We start from the raw sequence: 23,570 nt of genomic DNA on the forward strand, positions 1-23,570 counted from the left end.
AACTTCGCAACACTTTGAGCATCACATCAAGGTAAAGCAATAGCTTCTATCCATTTGGATACATATTCTACTGCTAATAGGATATAAAAATTTTGGAAAGATAGTAAAAATGGTCCAATGAAATCTAATTCCTAAACATCAAATATCTCAACTTCTAACACATAATTGAGGAGCATCTCATTCCTCCTAGAAATATTGTCTGCTCATTGACATCAATCACATGTATTGATATAAGTGTTAAATTCTCTAAAAATTGTAGGTCAATAAAGTCCATATTGTAAAATTTTGTATGTTATTTTTTCAACACCAAATTGTCCCCCAAAATCAGAATTCTGATATTTTTGGATAATTTCATATATTTCTTCTAAAGGTACACATCTTTGAATAATTAGATCCTTTCCTTGTTTATATAAAAATGGGTCATCCCAAAAATAAGTCTTAGCTACATTAAAATAAGTCTTAACTTCAGATAAAAATTTCCCTTTCAGTTGATATGTCATTCCATAGGGTATAATATCACTAACAATGAAGTTCACAATGTCTGCATATCATGGAACACACCACTCATTAACATTGAACAATTTTTCATCTGAAAAGTGTTCATCAATTTCTATTTCAAAATTAAGTGGTTTCTCTGATTTAAGCCTGGACAAATGATCAGTAATTTGATTCTCAGCTCCCTTCCTGTCTACTATTTCGAAGTTAAAAATTCTTGCAAAAGAAGAATCGATCTTATAGGTCTTAGTTTTGCATCCTTATTTCTCATTAAATACTTAATAGCAGAATGATCTGTATGCACAATACATTTTGTTCCAATTAAGTATGATCTAAATTTATCAAAGGCATATACTACTAATAACTCTTTTCTCAGTTGTGGTTTATTTAATTTGAGCTTCATTAAGAGTTCTACTAGCGTAGTAAATAACTTTGAAAATCTTATCATGCTTTTGCCCTAAAGCAGCTCCAATAGCATAATCACTAGCATGACACATCAATTCAAAATTTTTTTCCCAATCTCGTGAAACAATAATTGGTGCAGTGGCTAATGTTTCTTTTAATAATTCAAAAGCTTTTAGGCACTCTTTATTAAAATTAAAAATTACAACTTTTTCAAGTAAATGGCTTAGAGGCTTAACAATTTTTTAAAAGTTTTTAATATATCGCCTGTAGAATCCAGCATGTCCTAAAAGACTTTGAATTTCCTTCACACTTGTTGGGGGAGGTAAATTAGTGATCACTTGAATTTTTGCAGGGTCTACTTCTATACCATTTTCTAAAATTTGATGTCCCAAAACTATTCCTTCTGCTACCATAAATTGGTATTTTTCTCAATTAAGGACTAAATTTGTTTCTCCACAGCGCTTAAGAACTTTTTATAAATGTTCTAAACATGTTTTAAATGATGTTTCAACTAAATGAAAAATCATCCATAAAACTTCAATCCCTGTTTCAATTAAATCGCAAAAAATAGACATCATGCATCTTTGAAATGTAGCAGGTGCATTACATAAACCAAAGGGCATTATTCTAAAAAAAGGGTACCATAAGGACTGGTAAAAGTTGTTTTCTCTTGATTCTCAAGAGCTATTTGTATTTGGTGATAACCAGTATATCCATCCAGAAAATAAAAGTATTTATGTCCATCTAGTTTATCCAGCATTTCATCTAGAAAGGGTAGTGGAAAATGATCTTTCCTAGTGCTAGATGATCTTTCCTAGTGACAAGATTTAATTTTCTATAATCAATGCATATTCACCTTCCTATGACTTGTATTATTGGTATTAACTTGGTATGTTCATTAAAAGTCACAGTCACTCCTCCTTTCTTAGAAACAAACTGAATCAGACTAACTCATGCACTACCTGAAATAGGGTAGATAATTCCAACATCTAACCACTTCAAAATTTCTTTCTTAACAATTATTTCATAATTTCATAATAGAATTCAATCTCCTTTGAGGATCAACTCTGGGTTTACAGTTCTCTTCCATATGAATTATAGGCATTCAATTTGAAGGACTGATTCCTTTTATATCAGCAATTGTCCATCCAAAGGCTTTCTTGTAACACTTTAAAGTTTTCATCAAACTCTCTTCTTCTTCTGTAGTTAGCTTTGACGAAATTATAACAGGCAATGTAGAGGAATCACCTAAAAAGGCATACTTCAATGCTCAAGAAGTAACTTCAGCTCAAACTCAGGAGGTTTTTCAATTTATGGACAAAAAGATTTGTCTTTTTCTGTTGTGTCAAAAACTTCAAAACTTTCTTAAACATAATTTAAATCTTCCTTATATAAATCTTCATATTGATCTAATTCCTCTTCTTGCTCGTGTTCCAACTCTTTCATTTCATTTTTTTCTTCATAAGTTGCTTTGAAATGGTATTCACTTAAATATCTTATAACATCCATTCTATAGCATTCATCATCTTTATCTTTTGCAGGGTATTTCATTGATTTGGAAATATTAAATGTAATTGTTTGATCATTGACGTGCATTGTTAATTCTCTTTTTTACACATCTATCATTGCTCTTTCTGTGGCTAAGAAAGGTCTCCTCAAAATGATAGGTATCTCCTTATCTTCCTCCATATCGACACAATGTCAATATGAAAAATAAATTGATACACTTTCACTAGGACATCTTCTATAACTCCTTTAAGATATGTTATTAAACGATCTGCTAACTATAGAGTTACAGTAGTAGGGTTTATTTCTCTTAATACTAATCTTTTAAATATTGATAATGACATAAGGTTGATGTTTGCTCCTAAATCACATAGAGCTTTCCCATAAAATATGTCTTATATTGCACATGTAATTGTAAAGCTACCAAGATCTATAAGCTTGTTAGGAAGCTTTTTCTGAATTATAGCACTACACTCCTCACTAAGCGCAACAGTCTCACTATCTTTAAACTTCCTTTTTCTATTCAGAATATCCTTCATAAACTTAACATAACTTGGCATTTGTTCTAGAGCATTAGCAAATGGAATATTAATTATAAGCTTCTTATAAATTTTTAAAATTGCTTATCCAACATTTTTTGTTGGAGACTCTTAGAAAATGGAGATGGTGGTTTTTCTAAGTCAACTTTAAGTGGATAAATAGGTCTCTCTAAACCTTTCGAAGCATCCTCTTTTGTTTCTTCAATCTCTTCTTTTCTTCAATCTCTTCTCTCTTTCAATCTCTTCTCTCTCTACTTCAGTCTCTATTTGAACTGTACCTCCCAATTCTCTTCCACTTCTAAGTTGAACGGCTTTTACTTGCTCTTTATTTTGGTCTTTTAGATTTACATATGTATTATTAGGAATTGTTCCTTGGGATCTATTACTTAATGAATTTGTTATTTGTCCCAACTAATTATCAATATTTTTAATTGTATCTCCTTAACTTTGTAATTGATTTCCCATTTATAATACCACTTCTTCTATAGACAACTTCTTCTCCTTAAATTATGGATTACTATTAAATCCTGGAGGATAAGTAGGTCTATAATTTTTATTCCCTTCGTTGTTCCAGTTTCCCAATGGGTTTACTTGATTGTTCCCTCATTGTTGATTATTAACACCTAAAGTATTATTCCAGTTAAAGTTGGGATGGTTCTTCCAACCTGGGTTATAATAATTTGAATATGGGTTATTCTGCTTGTTATATATGGCATTCAAAGTATCTAATGATGCTTGAGAATCTGCCATTTGGCTTAATGAATTCTCTTCAATCATAGAAATTGGTTAAGAAAAATTCATTCCAAATTGGTCTAACTTCTATGAAATTGCAGCAACTTGATTTGCTAATATTGCAAAAGCATCAGTTTCATGAACATTGACTACTTTCTTAAGATTTACCCTTTCAGAAGGCCATTAAAAATTATTTGTAACCATCTCCTCAATTAAAGTATAAGCATCATTAAATGGTTTTAACACCAATGAACCACCAGCGACGACATCAATAATAGATCTAAGAGATCCAGCTAATCCATTATAAAAAAGTTTGAATTACTAAACAATCTGGTATAGCATGGTGTGGACACTTTCTAAAGAGATCTTTAAATCTTTCCCAGACTTCATAAATTGATTCCCCATAAATAGATCATAAATAGATTCTCCTTCAAACTGACAAAAAGATGTAATATCATTTCTAAGCTTCTCAGTTTTTTTATGGTGAAAATATTTAGCAAGGCATTTTTGCACTAAATCGCTCCAAGTTCTGATAGATCCAAATGATAACAAATGTAACCATATCTTAGCTTTATTCCTTAGTGAGAAAAGAAATAATCTAAGTCTTATAGTATGATCTGATACACCATCATATTTAAATGTAGCACACAATTCTACAAAATTAGCAAGATGTAAATTTGGATCATTAGTTGGTGCTCCCTCAAACTGATTATTTGATACAATTTGGATAATAGTGGTTTAAGCTCAAATAAATTAGCCACTACAACGAGTTCTTGAGTACTGCAATGAAGTTCATCCACCGTAGGGTTTGCATAATCTCTTAAAGGTCCAAACTCTTAAGCATTTTAATTATTTTGATTTGTCATTTTTTGAAACTTTTTAGTAATTTTAAATTTTTTAATTTCTCTAATTGTTCTTTCTAATTCAGAATCGTAAGGCACTAGTCCTGTAGAACCTGAACTACGCATACATTACTATAAAACACATAAAATAAAAATAAATATAACAATACAAATAATAAAAATACACAAACAAAAACTTTAAATAAAAATAACACTACAATATTCCTATAAAAAATCTTAAAGTTTAAATAAGATTTTTGTAAAAATATAAATTTTTGCTTTCTAAATAAATTTTTGCTTTCTAAAAACCTTTCTAAAAACTTTTTAAAGATATTTCAAATTTCCCCAATAATGGCACAAAAAACTTGGGCCTGACTTTCTTCGGTATAGAAGTAAAATGCGATGTATGTGATCATAGTTTAATGTCCTTAATAGTTATTCTTAATTTGCAACAAAGCCAAAAACTTGATCCAAAGCCAAAGTTAGGTAAGTTTTCCACAATGAAACAAATAAGAATACAATTATAATATTTAAATATGAGATACTACGTAAGTATACATATCTTTATCAAGTAATATAGGACTTTTGATTAAGCACCGAATATCAAACCCACAATGAAAATAATAATATGCACTTTAGAAAACTAGAAAGTTTAGATGACAAAAATCCACTTAGCAAAATATTCTTACATAAACTTAAGATGCTATAATATGAATAAAAATTCGATTCTTTTTGTAATTTTTTGGATTTATGAAACTACAGTAAGCAACTAAATAACTTAACTAAATATTTGTAAGATGAAGGCGATATAAGTAAAATATCTTTTCCTTATCATGAATCAATAATAAGTATAAAACTTTTGTTTTGGAAGTATGCTAAATGTTTTATGATAAATAGGAGCAATATTATTATTTACCCTTACTAGAGATATTATTAAGAACATTGGTTAATCTATAGTTTGAATAGACTTGAAGACTTCAGGAAGCCTGGTTAGGTAGGGAAGCTACTAGCTCTTACTCTAGAGTTCCTACTTCTCCCTCCACTTGGGAGCTAAAATCTTATATCAAAACCTAAAACTATAAATCAAATTGGAGGCATTAGCCTGCCACTCTAAAGTCCACTAATTCTACACCCTTGAAAAGTTTATTTCCAAATTTATTTGCACTCAAACCCATGAACTACATTCTCATTCATTAAATCAATATGTGATTCTAACCATTTATTGATAGAGACCATACCATCTTGGATCTTGCATGTTCTCACAACAGGTATTAACATCTTAATTGGTCAAATTAAGAAGTAAATGAAGTGCAAGGTTTTAAAACATCACAACTTCTTCCAAAATTGAAGTCTAATACTTCACACAACTTCCTTTAAATACTTAATTACTTATCATTTTAAGAAAAAAGATAAATAAAACTACTCAGAATCCAATGAGAAAACATAACCACACATGATTTTAAAAGTAGAAATCAAGCACAAATATAAGAAATCTAAATTAAAACCAAGTATAGTTACAAAGATAAACACTTATCTCAAATCCTCTTCATCAAATGTCTTGAAGTTCCTTTAAAATATAATCCTTCACTCACAATACAAAACTAATAATCAAAATAAAAAAAAGTGGTCGGCGGCGGTGGCGGCAGTTACTTGGATGAATGATGGCTCTAATGGCTGCTGGCTGGCCTCTTCTTTTGATGATCCAAGTCTTCTTTAATAAAAATTTGAAAGGTGTTTTGGTGTCTCTTCAAAATGTGTCTTCATTCAATGAATCTTCTAGAAGTTTCTCCTTTCAAAAGTCATTTAAATGAATTTTGTGTCCATGGGTTGTTTCCCTCATTTTTACCAAAGGTTGCTTCAAACACCACTTCAAAAATTCATCTAAATTCAATGAATCATCAAATAATTACTTTTGACGTTTAAGCGCGGGGTACCTGGTTCTTAGGCATGAGCCTCTGGAGCTTAGGCATCATTCTGGACGCTTAAGCGCCCCTATTCAATTTTTGCACATTCTTCATTTTTGCTCCAAATTTGACCCTTTTTTTACTCCTTTTAGTATTTTTCATCTATTTGGTTTTACCTGAAAGAAAAACACACAAATATCTTTCATTAAATCACAATATCTCAAAACTAGGCATAAAAATGTGTATAAAATCACTATTTATTTTAGGTGTATCAGTACCTAAATTCTGATTCCCTACATCTTCGGTTGGATGTGAGTCCCTGAGCTTTCTTTCCCAATGTAGCTTGTTACCTCTTAGGTTGGATTTGAGTCTATGAGCTTTCCTTCTTAATGTGACACCCTCTTCGAGATCAGTGTGAGACCCCCTTGAATGGAAACAAGGCATTTGATTCTCTTTCCTATGCTGGTACCTAAATTCTAGTTCCCATCCTAGGGTCAGTATCTAAATTATGATTCCCTTCCGCCTCTTGGGTTTCCTTCCCAATTTAGCTCGTCACCTCTTAGTTTGGATGTGAGTCCCTGTGCTTTCCTTCCTAATGTGACATTCACAAATCTTTGAGATCATTGTGAGACCCCCTTGAATGGAGCAAGGCATCTAATTCTCTTCTCAGCACTTCTATTATCTCTTGGGTTGCATGTGAATCCCTGAGCTTTCCTTCCCAACGTAGCTCGTCACCTATTAGGTTGAATGTGAGTCTCTGTGCTTTCCTTCCTAATGTTACATTCATAAATCTTTGAGATGAGTATAAGACCACCTTAAATGGAGTAAGGAATCTTATTCTCATTTCTATGCACTTTCATCACCTCCTAGATTGGATGTGAGTCCCTTGCTTTCCTTCCTAATATGACATTCACAAATCCTTGAGGTAGATATAAGACCGCCTTAAATGGAGTAAGGCATCCTATTCTCATTTCTCAGCACTTTCGTTACCTCTTGGGTTGGATGTGATTCCATGCGCTTTCCTTCACATCGTAGCACTCTTTTCCTTTGATCGGTCTTTTGAGCTAAATGTGAGTCCCTGTAAATTCCATCTCAATCTGTTCTCTTCACATATTTTTGCCTTCCAAAGTTAAATTTTCACAAAATCAAACTCAAAATCAAAATTAAAATTAAGACATCAAAATCAAATCAAATCTTTCCCACAACCATCAGTCTTCGTGATGGTTGTCTCTGTAAATCCGTCGCGTAGCCCCTCACTTGGGTTAGCAAGCATAAATCACTTTGTAAATTTCAAATTCACCCTTGAATTTGACATTTTGAAGGTACATTCGCCAATTCCCGGAGAAAGTTTTGGAGTCTTCAAATTTGATCTAAGACTCCTTTAGTACTCCTCAGCAGAAGCCTTCTCTACATTTCCTCTATTCTTCTCTGAGCATGTTGGCTCGGACTGTTGTGTTGGTTTTATTGATCTCTTTGGTCAATGTCAATACGTGTGGTGTGCTTGTCAGGCACACCACACCTATTGAAGGTCCATTTGTTGACCTCACTTTTGTTGAGGTCTAGTCTCTCTTCTCTAAAAGCCTAAGATCTAGCCATAGGACTTTACTGTTGACTATCCTAGAAGACCTAGAAGACTAGTGATGGAGCCCAGCCCTCACCATTAGAAATTATAAAACTCTTATTTTCTCATCTTAGAGTTTCATATGCTTAATGCTAACCTCTAGCACTTATTAGGATGAAGCCAAGCATAAGGAAGTTCTAGAGGAGTTCCCTATAGGATGGTAAGGCCTTAAGGTAATCCCTGGGTAGTCTGGTCTTGGTAAAAGCTTGCACACATACACTTAAAATCACACACTTTCACTCACAACCTAAACCCTTAACTAAACATGCCTAGCTTGATCCCTTTCTATTTTAGAAACTCATGTGGATGGTCCCCTAAACAATTAGCCCCGGGCTAGGATTTGGCTAAGACCAGCAAATGGAGGTTACATAGTGGGAGCTCCCTTGCACTAATGGCTAACAAAAGGGTAATTTTATGATTAGAATCCTCAATTGATTTCATCCTATCCAAATACCCAACTTAGCCTTTTGTCCCCAAACTTTCTCAAAACTACCAAATTGCCCATGAAACCCTAATCTTTCAAAAATTACCCAAACTACCCAATTTTATTCAAAAATCATCTCAAACCCTTTGAAATTATTCAAACTTACCAACAAAATTGAATTTATTTGGGTTCAACATTCATCACAAAATTTGGCATATACATGAGAGATAAAGTCTCGTTGATTGAGGAGGCTAGTCTTCAAAAAAAAAAAAAAAACTTCATATATTTTAATAAATAACAAAATAAATAAAAATGGATAAACGAAATATTGAAAAGAAAAATTGCCAAAATGAGTGAATTTTTCTTTTCTAAATTCTCGTGAATCATTTATATCCATACATTATACTGCATTATAATATATTTTATTCTCAAACTTATTTTTTGTTATTTGATTTTTTAAATGCATCCAAGAATGCATTTGTCCAAGCTGCCGTGAGAATGGATAGTTAAAATGCGATAATAGTAAAGACGATTTCTAGCGTCCAGCCAGAGAGATGAACTAAATCAATTCAAATTTTTTTAATATTAAATCAATCAAATATTTAGTTGTACTAAAATAACACTGATGAGTAGTTGGTTCCCTTAGCCAATTGTTGGTGGAATGATTAGCCACGTATGTAGGACTTGATTTTCAAATTTGACCATTAATTTTTGCTATCATTAATATTTGAATTTGGAGCTATTTGATAAATATATTCAAATTACCTACTATCTTTTAATATTTATTATATATATATTCTATAATTAAGTGAAAGAAAAAGGATTAGAAGACCTTCGATTAAATAAGGAATAATGATTTGAATTCCTGTTTTCTTAGAATATGTCAAGCCTTGGGGGAGTTTACAATGTGTTGAAGATTTCGGGATTACATTCAAAATTTTAAAGAACTTGAGAAAACAGAAGCCAAAATAATAATAACAAGAAGAAGATAAGGAATAATAATAATAATAAATTCAAGGCACAGGAAATTTCATAAAAACACTAGTTATTTATAGCCGTCATATATATATATATATATATATATATATATTTAAAGGAAAAGAGCAACTAAGGCTCCTTACATGTTAATAAAGAACCAAATGGGGATTACAAGAGTTGGAGAGATATACCCTCCCAAAAGCTAAAAATGAAGTAGGGAACACATGATGCTCATGTATCTGTATGGACACATAAATAGAAATTACACACAAGGACCAGCAGTAAAGCCTAACACTATGTAACTCAATACCTTCCCCCAAGGATCTACCTCCCATAGCAGTTACATACATTTAATATAGGGGAGTGCCAAATTGTCACAAATCAACAGGAATTTTAACTCAGGTGTAAGTGTCAGCCCAACAAAAATCTGTTCAGTATTTCTACCCTGGGAGGCAAGCCAATGAGTTGGACGATTACCCTCTCTAGGAATATAATTGATATTGATCATGTGTCTGGGTAGTAGGGCAACTAACAGATTATTCCATCTGGTTAAATTCCAAGGGGTGTTTCATCATGAAGAAGGATTTTAATACAATTAGTAGAATTTGTTTCTATAATCAAAGGACCCATATGGCAGCAACAAGCAATTCTGATAGCCCAGTAGATAGCTATGAATTCAGCCTCCAGAGCATCCATTGCCACAACAGGAGCAGTGAAATACAGAATGGGAGAACCATGGGGGTTCTTGAAGATTCCCCCAATACCAGCATAACCATTTGAGAAGCTGCCATCAGTGTTGACCTTCAACCAACCAGTAGAGGGAGGACTCCAAAGGATTAGTTTGAAAGACTGAAGAAGAGGGGTATTGTTTCCTGGAGTCCATTACTTTATAACATTAGGGAAAAGATGAAACTTGATCAATTTCTGAATATAAGAGATACTATTAATAATCACAGATTTTGACCCTGAAAGCTTCTCATCAAATTTGTTGTGGTTTCTGTACATCCATATGAACCAAGCCACAATACAGGGTATCACCCAAAGGTTGTTGTTATGCCATTCTTCCCAGCTAGTAGAGAATTTAAGCCAGCTTACATTATGACTATTAATATTCAGGAGCTTGATTAAACCTGACCAAATTTTTTGTGAGAGGGCACATGAGAAAAATAGGTGATCTAAGGTTTCTTTAGCAGCATAGCAAAATGGGGAGATTGAAGGCCCTCTCAGCCCTTTCATCTTTATTGACCTGCATACCGATACTGGCCTTTCTCTGGCTTTTCACCAAAAACTTTCACCCATTCATCATTTCCATAGAATGGAATTTCCCTGTTACCACCAACCAGATGAAGTGTGTCCTCTATATCCATTTCTAACCATCTTCTCTCTTCTGGCGTCCTAAAATCTCTTGTTATTATTCTACCTTCTTCACGCATTTTGGCTTCCAAAATTGATCCCGGCACAGGTTGCACATCAGGAATATCAACTTCTACAACACCGTGGCCCTCCATTTCATTCCGAAGCCACTCTCCTTCATACCTGACAAGTCCTTGCTCGGCAACATAAACACCTTTTCCATGGGCACAGTCATCCCAAACAGTTCCTTCATACGTGCTTCCATCGGCAAACACAAAGCTGGCCCACTTGAGAAACTCCTCAATCCTATCAAGCTCCTCGATCACGGACTTCGGATTAGAGATATCGTGGTGGTTGTCAGGAATCACTGGGAAAGGCTTGCGATAAGGAATGTAGAAAGGTGCAATGACCGGATTCCTCCCCTCCTTACTCGCCTGATTGATGGCCTCCCAATCGTCTTCCTCCACCCAAACAGGATCCCAGCCGGTCTTCGCAATCCCCCTGGGGGCGTCGGCCCAAAGCTCCCTAAGATCCTCCTCCCTCCAATTCTCAGGGTCCCTAGGGAAATTGAACAACTCCTCGGGCTCGCGGTAACTATTCTCCTCCTCCTCCTCCAGCTTCTTGTTGGTGCTGTTATCAAGAGCCTCGGAGAATCGCCGGAAGTTATTCTCCGGTGAGTTATCCTTTTCATCGGACGACGAGTATTCATCATCGTATTCTCCCTCATATATATATATAAGGAAATGAATATTTGGCAGAGCTAAAATATCAATTTCTCATGCGCTTTTTGGCCCCATGATGAGAGCCTGCATTATGTACCTACAATTTCAGAGCACCCGCGCTATGATGGGATCAAATCTTTGACCTAAGGGGATTTACAGTGACCCCGCCACCAACAGGCCAAGGCTTGTCAAACACACACACATTCATTCAATGTTAATCTAGAGTCTTATAGTTTAAAAAAAATAGAGAAGTCAATCAAATTACATATATGATCCTCAATTAAACTTATAATATATATATATATATATATATGGGGGAAGGAGTATTGTTGCTCTGATTCTATTAATTAAGAAGGGGTTACAAAAAATGGGGAGGTGGGTGGATCCCCAAATCTAAAAAGACTAAATACTGGAAACATACCCCTAAGGGTTCCACATCCTTTAGCACAACTCCACGCAAGAATGAAAGACGAAAGATACAAGTATACCTCCAAAGCACAAAAAAAAACCCAAAATAAAAAGTATACATATGCCAATAAATACAACCCGGAAGAGAGCAAAGCAAAAACCAGTAAGCACTACAGGCAGGCGCCATCCAAATAACACTCCCAGCCAAGTTATCAAGTGTAGTCGGTGTGATGCGAAGCTGAAGGTGAAGACACCTGAGAAGCCAACACAAGCAAAAAATACATAAAGCATTGTAGAGTGGGTAGAAAACTGCAACAAAACCAATGACAACCACTTTGCAAGCACTCCAAATCTGTAGAGAAGTAACTGCCACTAGGATAGAAAAAGATTGTGGCAGAGAATTTCCAAACCACAAAGAAACACGATAAGAAAACCTGATCTAAAGGACAAAAAATCTTACACTTTCTAAAATGACAAAACCAAAATTATCTTCACAGGCCAGGAACCTGCACCAATCCTTCAAAGAGAACCAAATGCAACAACTTATAGCAAGAATAACCTGCAAAATAACATGCAGCAAGAAGGTCACTTGCCAAAAACCTGATCCAAAAGTCAAATTATCTTCATAGGCCTGGAACCAGCCGAATAACCTGCTGCAGCTTATAGCTATCAATGTAGAGAAAATATCATTTGTTACATTCTTGGGAGAACTCCAACCAGCAATCAAAAGAAGATAAACCCTTAGTAGATGTGAAGTAGAAGTAGAAGAGTATCAAAATGACCAAATAGAGCTACTGGATGAAGCCAGAAGAGAAAAAAAACATATTATCATCAAGGGTAATCATCTCAAATACAAAGCTAAATGCAGCAATAGAAACAGAAAAGCTAACTCCTAATGTAAGGAGTACCCAGCATATTACCCAGAAGGAGGGTATTAAGAGAGGAGGTAGGTTTAGAGCCAATAGTAATGTCAGCAACCCCTTGCTTAGAGAGCCAATCAGCAGGGGAATTACCCTCCATATATATAAAACTATATGGATCCATAAGTTGATTAGTATTGATAATGGCTGTTATATGATTTAGTAAGCAAGTAAGAAACCAAACAACTTTTTTTTGCTTCAGTAAGTATGTTAAAAAGAGTTTGTGAGTTAGCCTCAATAACAACACATCTCAGATTAAAAGAGACATAAACCATCAACACCAGCATGATTGCCCAACCCTCTGCCACAAGAGGAGATAAAGCAATGATAGGTGAGGTAAAGTAGACAATGCATTTCCATGTTTTATCTCGAAAGAGGCCAACAACCCCTGCAACATTAGAAAACCAGCTTCCATCTTTATTGGCTTTAAATCAGCCAATGGAGGGGGAGTGCCAACTTAGCAAAGTTGGTCTCCTACCCCTCTAAGGCATATGTAAATCACCACCACATCTCAGATTTCTACAAGCTTTATGATAGTTAACAAGGATATAAGAAACAGTAATAGAGTGGGTGGGAGGTGAAATATTATGTTTGTAACTATTTCTAGCAGACTAAATGAACCACAACACCATAAGAGGGAAATAATGCAATTTTTTGTTTATATAGCTTGCTTCCTTCCAAGCCCCCAGAAAATCCTCCATACAGAATCAGAGGCGCCAATGAATCCCAAACATTCTACCAAGGTTTGCCCAAATTTCTCTGGAAAAATAGTATTCATAAAATAGGTGAGAAAAGGATTCAACATCTCGTTTACAGATATAACAAAAGAAAGCTAATCTCAGCCCTTTCAACCTAAGAATGTCATCTAAAGGTAACATGGAGAAGAAAAAATCTCCATAAGAAAAAAGTGGTGGAGGGAGAAATGAGAGCATGCCATATCAGAGTACCCCACCTCCATTTTTGAAAATTATGAATTTGTGAATATAGTATTTTGGTAATGGACACTGTAGATTAAAAATTTCGACATAGGAATTTCTTTCCTCTGAGTTTGTATAGGAGTTTTAGAGATTAAAAAAGCTTTATCTTCCATTAAAGACAATATTTTAGTAAGGTTTATGTTCCCATCATTCCAACAATCAGAGACAAGTAAATGTGTATCAGAAATAGAGTGAGGGAAATCTGTGAGGTTGGACATACCCCATTGGTCATGCCAAAAGGATATCTTTCCATCTCCCACATCCCAAAAAATAAAATTAGTAGCTAGCGTTCCATGTAACAATGGAGGGATATGCAGATGTGCAATACTTATGGTCATAAATTGGGCCCATAGTGAATCGCCAGCTCTAAATTTAAACCATAGCTTATACATATTTATATCAATTAATTGTTGAAGAGGTTTAAAACTAAGTCCCTCAGATAGACAAGGTTTAAATAATTTTTTCCAGTCAGTCCAAATTTTACTAGTTCCACCACGTGACTAGAGAAATTTATTGAAGAGTATTTCAAGTGTTTTTTAGTACTCTTCTTAGTCATAAAGACCTGCATTACATATAAAGGAAGACTAAGGAGAACACTTTTCAGCAAGGTCAAGCTACCACCATTAGATATGAAAATATTTCTTCAATCATTAATTTTGGATTTAATCTTGTCCACCACTTCATCCATTTGAGTTTGCTTCATCCATCCTCTGAGAATATTAACCCAAGGTATTTAATGGGGAGATGTGCTAGTAAAATAAGTTGCCCAACTTTCAATATTGTTATGCACAGATTTCCCAAAGTATAAGGAACATTTTGCTTTGTTGAAAAGTCATTCAGACATGCTCTAAAAGTCATTCAAAGAATGCATAATAACTTTAATAGCAGACTTCCTAACATAGAGAATAAAATGACATCATCAGCATAAGCAAGATGACTAACCAAAATTTTAGATTTATGAGAGTATTGAATATGAGGATGTTGAATCTGCAAACAATTTACAAGCCAAGAGAAGTAGTCAAAAGCAATAATGAAAATAGTGGGAGAGAGAGGATCTTCCTTCTTAATACCTCTTTGTGCAGAAAAGAAACTATATGCTTTACCATTGACAAGAACACTATAATGGTTATTCTCTAACCATCTTTTAATAAGTAAGAAAAATTCATGATGGAAACCCTTGGCTTGCAAAATAATAAGAATGAAATCCCAGCTAATAGTGTCAAATGCCTTTTTTATATCAAGTTTAAGAACCATATTGTCCCCTTTACATTTTTTATCTAAGCCCTCAATCATCTCTTGGGCAAGCAATATGTAATCAATAATCTCTCTGCCTTTAATAAAAGCAGATCGTTGAGGGGAGATAATTTTGGATAAATATGACTCTAATCTATTCACAATCAACTTACTCAAAACTTTAGAAATGACAGTGGTAAGGGTTATAGGCCGAAAGTTATCCCAACTTATCTTATCTTTACTCTTGTGAATAAGCACAATCAATGCCGAGCTGAAGTACTTACATGGGTTGTCCCCAAGGAAAAAACTATGTATAACAAGAATATCTTCCTTCTTAATAATGTCCCAACAATGTACATAGAAGGAGGGAGAAAACACATCCGGACCCAGGGGCTTTACTAGGACCAATACATTCCTTTTCATCAGGAACTTGAGATAGTGAGAGTTCAGTAATATAATCTCTTTCATCAACAAAAAGTTCTGGATCAACAGGATTAACATGTATATTAGATTGAAAAAGATCGATAAAGTAATGAACAACAATGTAACCAATGTCATCATTATTAGTAAAGCTATCACCATTGGCATTTCTTATCTTCATAATATTATTTATATTTCTTCTATGCTTAAGAGTAGCATGAAAATAATTTGTGTTTCTGTCACCAGCACTAAAGGAGATATCATTAGCCTTTTGCTATAAAAGTTCTTCCTCCAAAGAGATTGTATCAAAAAGTGCTAGGCGAGCCTTTGCCACAGCGTCCACCAAATTAGGTGAACCAACATCCTGAAACTCTAATTGATCAACAGTTTGACGAGCCTCCAACACTTTGGTGTGAACATTACCAAAAATCTGAAAGTTCCATTTCTTTGAATTAGTAGCTAACTTTTTGTGCAATTGCCATAGGATAAACCAAGTTGTCCCAATACCATCAAATTTCCACACCTATTGAACAAGACTTAAGAAAATATCATGAGCAGCCCATATATTTAGAAATTTAAAACTGAAAATGGAAGGTCTGACATTGAAATTCAAATAAAGCAAAATGAGATTATGATCAAAAGATGCAAGATTTAAATGTTGGACCCCAATAATTGGATAGTAATTCAGAAAATGATAATTGCCCAAAAAAAGGTCTAGCCTTTGAGAGAATAATCCCCTTCTCGAGGTGAAAGGAGAACCAGAGTTACCCAGATCAAAAAGGCCTCAATCAGAAACAGAGTCACAAAAATGATTTATAAATGCAGTGTCACACCTGCTTCCCCCTATTTTTAACAGGTTTCATTATCATGTTGAAATCACCCCACACAAACCAATTCTCAGTAATAGTAGAACCCATCAGTTTTAACTTATGTTATAACAAGTACTTGTCCTGCAAAAGTGAACTTGCATTTACAAAAGTAACCCAACCATGAAACTCCTCCATCTTGAAATGAATTAATACAAATTGGTCCTCATCATGAACAATTGTTAAAGTAACAGTAGATTTCTTGAAGATCCGAATCTTATTTTAAATTAACAGTGCGATAAGTAACACGATAAGTCACAGTACAATATATATATATATATATATATATGATAGTCAAATTTCATTCATTTCTATGACATTTTTTTTCAATGAAATTTAGTTTCGTTTAAAAATTATTTTCAGTGAGGTATTGCCGGGGGCCGATCGTGCGGCTGTGGAAGCGGTATGGGAGCTGTGGCCGAGCTGGTCGTGGGGAGTGCAAAATTCTGCTTCATAGCGCCATAATCAAGCTCGAAGCCCGACAGGTAGTATCGAACTCCGACGATCTTTCGATTGCTGTCGGTGGCGGGATCGAAGCGTTCTCCGGCCACACACCTCCCGCGCCATTTGCGGGGAATAGGGCCCAACGTATGAGAAATTATTGCGTACGGACACCGCATGCATCTCTGCATGCGGTGTTCGATCCTGACAGTAGATCATGGTGATCTACAGTCAGGATATATTTCAGTTTTTTTTTTAAAAAAAAATTAGGTGAGGCCTACCGAAATACATTCTAACCGTAAATTACCTCAGGATCTGATACCGCATGTATCTTGCATGCGGTGTCCGTCCGTGTGGAATAATTTTTCCCAACGTAGGTTAGGTCGAAAGCTATCCGATTCTGTGGCCATATACCTGCAGGAGCATTTAGGATTTAGTTCGGATTTATTAAATTTTTTTTTTTTTTTGGATTTATTAAATTCAGATTTAACATGAATCAAACTTAAAATTTGAGCTTTAAATCCCAAATTTCATAAATCCACAGAACTGAAAGACCTAGAAGCTTAGGTGCTGTTCAGATGAAAGGCCGAGAGGAAGAAAAGATGAAGAAAGAAGAATTTTGTACTGTAATGAAAAATCTGAACCGAAGATGGAAAAGTTGAGGGTAAAGAAGGATACTTGGTGGGAAAGCCTGTGTCAAAGATGCCAATTACAACATCGTCACCATATTCCAATTGCAATGGAGCAGCTTCGGTATTGAAAAGAGTTAGACCCCTGAAATCCCAGCTTCTTGTTGTATGCAGCTTTAATGTCTTGCTTCTGAAAATAGAAATCACTTCTTTCATCTCTGCAAAAGTTTTCACTTTCTTGAATCAGTTTCATTATAGCTCTGTAGTTTGTTCAGAATATCATTTCCAAGGAATAGAGCATGTAGGAGTGGAAAATAGAAGATAAGCAAGAAATAAACAGTAAAATGAGTCTCTGACTCCCTTGTTCATAAAATGATCCCCTAGTTATAGCTATACAAGATATCTGAAACATACAATTACACTTAAGACCTCTATTTCTGTAAGGGCCAAAAGGGTACTAAAGCCTTTTATACAATTTCGGTTTATAAATATATTTAATAACAAATTGATCGGTCAATCATAAAGATCGTAGCCCATCTATAGTAAATTGATTCATTCGACACTGGTGTGCCGAGTGACATGGGACTCGCATAGGTGCTCTTCAGCGAAAGAACATGTTTGTAGCCCAAGTTTAATCTTTGATCTGTCTTTATCCTTCGTCCGAGAGAATGTCGTTTCTTTCATTCGGCCCATTATTCCTATCAGCACTCATACAAAATAGAGAGGACTTGACCAAGTTAAGGGATGCCTTTCTCTTGATCCAACATCAATCTTTACTCCAACAAGTTGAATTAGTGTATGGCAAGGGCTTAGCTTACTTTGACTATGGGTACCTCTTGTTTTGATGTGTACCAATGTTTCACTTTGAGATTCGTGCTAACTTGATCCTATCATACAATATACTATATGTTAACATGGATAATATTGTCACGCTAAAATAATTGTTATATTTACTTGTATATAAAAGTAATAATAATATAATTTTCATAAAAAAAATGTTTTTCTTTATGTGTGTGTGTGTACAAACACACACACACACACATACTTCAAATCTTCACAGTAAATCAATAATATATTACTTCTAAATTTTAATAAGAAATTATGATTTTTTATTCATAAATTTCTAATACCAAAATGTTTTTGATATACAATAATTGTGTGGAAATAAACCCTCTCTTAGAGAAAGAGAAAAGCTCTAGCAATGTGTACTTCTAAATTTTAATAAAACCCTCTCTTAGTAGATACTTCTCGGTGGGTCTTAAAGCACTTGTGAACCTTTCTACACAAGTCATCAAACTAACGGATCCAATGTTCGAAAGGACTCCTATTGAGATTTCACGCAATGCACGTTACAGTTGTTCTTTAAGACAACATTTCTAATTAATTGTAGTAAGTTTTAAATATACAAGAGGTACATAAAAACTCATTCTTATTTGATTATGATTGCATCAGAGTAATTGATTGAACACAAGTTGATGCATGGGTTCCAAATAATGAGAAGATCGCATTTATCGGATGTTGTGGGGCCCCTACGCAGAATGTCATGATTGTTTGCGACTTCAACATGTACTTTAATTTTGTTATGCTCAGTTGGGAGGGTAGTGCACATGACAGTAGGATTTCAAAGCTGCAACGCAGAATACCCACTACAACTTCCCATATCCTTCTCGAGGCATGCTGGAGCCCCAAATGCTTTGGTGATTCACTCTAACTTTCATACTAATTATGCAATACATATTAAGCAAATATTATTTGGTGGATGCTAGATATCCTTTGCAGCGAGAGCATCTTAAGCCATTTCATGATACAAGATATCACATACCGGATTTCGAGCGAGCCAGTAATGTTACACGTGGCAAAAATGAGTTGTTTAATAAAAGACATTTCTCCTTACACGGTATCATCGAGAGGACTTTTGACGTTTGGAAGAAGAAATAGGTTATAGTTCGCAATATTCCATCTTACCCGTTTCCCAAATAGGTCTAGATTGTGATTGCCACGATGACTCTGCACAATTATATTAGCCGACATCTTTCTCGTAACGACATTGAATTTCGTAGGACCGACGAAGATCAGGAGCATGTACCTCCAAAAGCATTTGAGTGCCACCTCGGACATTCCCTGTCAAGAGTTGAGAATGATCATTCCATTATCTGTACTAGAGAAGGGGATGGTGCGAGTGAAATGATGGAGCTAAGGGAAAAAATTACTAATGCTTTAGTAGGAGACTGATTGTATTATTTGTAATTTATTCAGTACTATGTGTAATTATTTCTTTTGTGAAAACATTTTTAACATTCATATTGTATAGTGAGCTTTCAGTGTTATATTTCTTTTATTCAAAGGCATTTGTACCTTATATATTTTATATTGCTGGTTTAAAATTTTTTTGCTATTTGTAAGTGTAAATTTTTAATTACTTCTTTTAGCAAATTCAATTTTTGTCTTTACTAATGCATTGTCTTTTGTGGCATTCAAGAAAGATGTGCTCAAGGATTTCAGGGACATCCCGACAATTGCTCTGCCACTGCGGATTAAAGATTTCCTTTTTGATATCACGTCGGACCCATAACTATGGGAGACAGTTCTATAGTTGCTTGTGGATCATTGTATAGTAGTGTGACTTCTTCCGGTGGGCAGATAGTCCCGCGGATTCTAGGGTCGACGGTGATCGCGAATGAATATTATCATTGGTGGACAGTGTAGCACGGGACATTCACCGTCAGCATGTTAAAAACAATATAATCATTATATTAATTATAATTTTAATAGTTTTGACTTTTTTGCACTCTTGATCCTCGCTGTTAAGTGAAGTGTGTATCTTAACTTTTGTACTGTTCTGAAGTGGATTTCTACTTCTAAAGTATCGAATATATGACTCTGACAGTTCTGTTATGAACAACATTACTAAACATGAGCAGAATGGACATTTATCTAGAAAAAAACCGCCATACAATTGTTTTCAAACAGCTAAAACAAACAATCAGTCAGCTTCCCAGCAGCAGCTTCCCCGCAGCAACTTCTTGGGACAACTATCGCTAGAACTGCCCCAAACACACCCTTAGTTTCTCTGATGGCCAGTTGATGAATGGGTTTTGGGTTAAGGACCCTCATCATGATCTTATACAGATGTTCTTTCGTGTCTTGGCTGTTTGTCATACTGCCATCACTGTGGTTGAGAGTAAACCTGATGACATTTCTTATGGAGCTGAGTCACCAGATGAAGCAACTTTTGTAGTGTCCGCAAACAAATTGGGTTTCAAATTTTATGAAAAAAACGCAGTTAAGCATATCATTGCATGATATTGAACTTTGTCTTGGTAGAACGGTAACTAGCAGCTACAATTGACCAACTTTCTTCGCCTTCTCTTTGTGCAAATGTTTTTGTTCGAAGTTAATACCTGAGAGATCCTTTTCCTTCTTATCAGAACATATAAATTTCTCTGCACATCATCATTTTGCAGTTCTCATAAGAGAATGTCTGTTGTTGTAATGACTGATGAGGGTCAAGTTTTGGTCTTATGCAAGGGTACAAACATGTTTGTACTAATGCAAATCTCTTGTAATTCTATAGTTTGTCTACTTCTTAGGTTTGAGTAAATACTTTAATCACATCAACTTTTTGCTTCAGTGTAATCTTTAGCAGACTTGCAAAGAGTGAGCGAATGCTTGAGTGGGCAACTAAGGATATCATTAACAAGTACTCAGTGGTTGGGTTGCGTACAGTGATTATTGCTTACTGTGTGATTAGTGAAGAAAAGTTCAACATGTGGCATCATGAGTTTTTGAAAGCTAGTAATGCTATAAATTCTAATCATGATGAAATAGTGGATGCCGCTCCTGAAAAAATTGAGAGGTACTTGATTATGTTAGGTGCTACAGCTGTTGAAGACAGTCTATGAAAAGGGGTACATCCATTCTCTTTAAAATGCTTACTCTTTTGTTTAATTCTCCTTTTTTCATATTTTACCAAGGCCTAGTTAGCTTTAGTTTTTGTCTTATTGAACTATTGTAGAACTACCTTTGATATATATATATTTTTTATTAATATAGTTTTTGACAAGTTGTTAAAAATTACTTGAAATATTTTAAAGCACATTTTGCTACAAAAATGTGTTGCAGTACAAGCATGTTCTCTTGCAAATAGCTTCTTAGACTATATAATTGATTCTCTGAACTTGATGTGGGTCTTGGTGAAATGAGATTTATGATTAACATGATTTGAGATGTTTACCTTGTAATCACTAGTTAGTACTTTGTTTACCATGCTGTGCATTTGTTCTCCATCACCATGAAATGATAAATGCCTTGGTGAAATGCAAGATAAGATAAAATCTGCTCTTGGGTTGGCGTAATTATTTGGTTCAAGTACTTTTTGAACAGGTCATCCGTGAATGTAATTTCTTACGAGGTTGTTTATGCCATTGAATTGGTTGACATGGATGATTAAAATTGTCAATTCCTATATGACGGCTTGCTTTATGGTGATGTTCAGGACCATAATACATGAACACAATAATCATTGTGTTTGTATGCTTAACATATCCAAGTGCAACCACATGAGAAATGTTCATATATTTTCAAGGATGGTTCATCAACTATTTATTTTAATGCAACTTAGATATATATATATATATATATATATATATATATATATATATATATATACACTTTATTTGCTATGATACTTAGAACAAAAGGAAGGTTTTTCATCAACCATGTAGAGTCTAATGACCCAGAAAAAGTTGACACTGTGCATGGTCATAGACTGAGCTAGCCAATCATTCTCATAGAAGTGTTTTACTAACAAGAAGTTCATAACACAAAGCATGGATTTTATATATATCTTGATTTAAATAAGTGTTATAATAATATCCTGAGCTGTATGATCAAAGCTTGTTATATATTTTAATAGATTATGTTTTTCACAGGTATCATTTATTTTGCATCCAACTATTAAGATGCATAAGAAACAAACTATGCTATTTAGCGATTATTCAAACATAAAATGATTTATTCAATAATTAATCAAGTTAGAGTTATCTGTATATCATATGGCATTTCAATATAAATATTGGAAATAACCTTTCAAAGTATGTAAGGCACTGATTCAATGTAAAAGATATGACAAGGGAACCTACAAATCTATTAGACATTCAAGCAACATATCTTATGCTTCAAGAATAATACCCATAACAAAAAATGTTACAATCAATAAATACAAGTTGCCTATCTCGAGTTGTGTAGTACAAAATTTCAAAACACTGTATGACCAAATGAAAGAATATTTAATGAATATCAGCTCGTAAGTCTAATATATTTAGGACTCTCAAGCAATCACATATACACATAAATAGGTGTCTAAAAATAATATTGACAACCAATTGTATTTTAACTAATAATAGTTACCCTATAATCAATAAAGACTAATTATTTCTATTATAAAATTAAACCTAAAATTATGAATTTATAAATATCTATTCCTATAATGAAATAAATAAAAAATAAAAAAAATGTTTAAAAGAATTGAATTGCTTAACATACCTTCCCAAAATAAGGAGAAGAGTAAAGGCTTGTGCAGTGAAATTTCTGCAATTAACAAAATGTCTTTGCTAATTATCAGAATCAGAAGTGAAAATAAAAGAGAAAGAAAATTGTGTTACCAATAGGCTTTCAAAAATATGGCAGAAAAAAAAATGTGACAAAAGATGAGGAGAAAGTTGAGGCATTGGGCAAGGCTCTTGTTTGGAAGAAGCCATTGGTAGAGAAACAAAATTGAGAGCAGATTATTCAATTGTGATAGTTCCTATTTGTGAATGAAGAAATTGAGACTAGTTATGGTTGACAGTTGCGAGGGAGAGAGAAATTTTATAGGAGAGGATTGTTATTGCGATGTTCCTGATCCCATCTCCTTAGATCACAAATAGAGGTGGTAAGGAGTTTGATCTGTTTTTTAGGGTAAGTTGGTGGAGGCAATTTTTGCATGAGTTTTGCTGTTTATATTATATTTATTTATTTAAGTGATTTTGTTTGCTACAAACGTCATTTATGTCATTTTTCATGCCTGCCATGCTCAAAGTATTAGGCACATCAGTAGAAACTTTAAAATACGGGCATCTATGTTCGATCTAACTTTGTTGTAAAGAGAAAGAGAG

At 34.3% G+C, this 23,570-nt stretch overlaps 1 long non-coding RNA gene across 1 annotated transcript; it reads right to left on the bottom strand.

The window, feature by feature from the left end:
• Positions 1-11,841: 11,841 nt before the first annotated feature.
• On the bottom strand, positions 11,842-17,668 carry LOC110038619. Its single transcript, XR_002295440.1, has 4 exons — positions 17,465-17,668; positions 17,094-17,200; positions 12,390-12,488; positions 11,842-12,183 (listed from the first exon to the last, which is right to left on the bottom strand). It is a non-coding gene; the product is annotated as an uncharacterized LOC110038619 (long non-coding RNA).
• Between the last annotated feature and the right edge of the window lie 5,902 nt (positions 17,669-23,570).

The sequence above is a fragment of the Phalaenopsis equestris genome, unplaced genomic scaffold (genome assembly GCF_001263595.1).
Source record: "Phalaenopsis equestris unplaced genomic scaffold, ASM126359v1 Scaffold233296, whole genome shotgun sequence".
Lineage (NCBI taxonomy): Eukaryota > Viridiplantae > Streptophyta > Magnoliopsida > Asparagales > Orchidaceae > Phalaenopsis > Phalaenopsis equestris.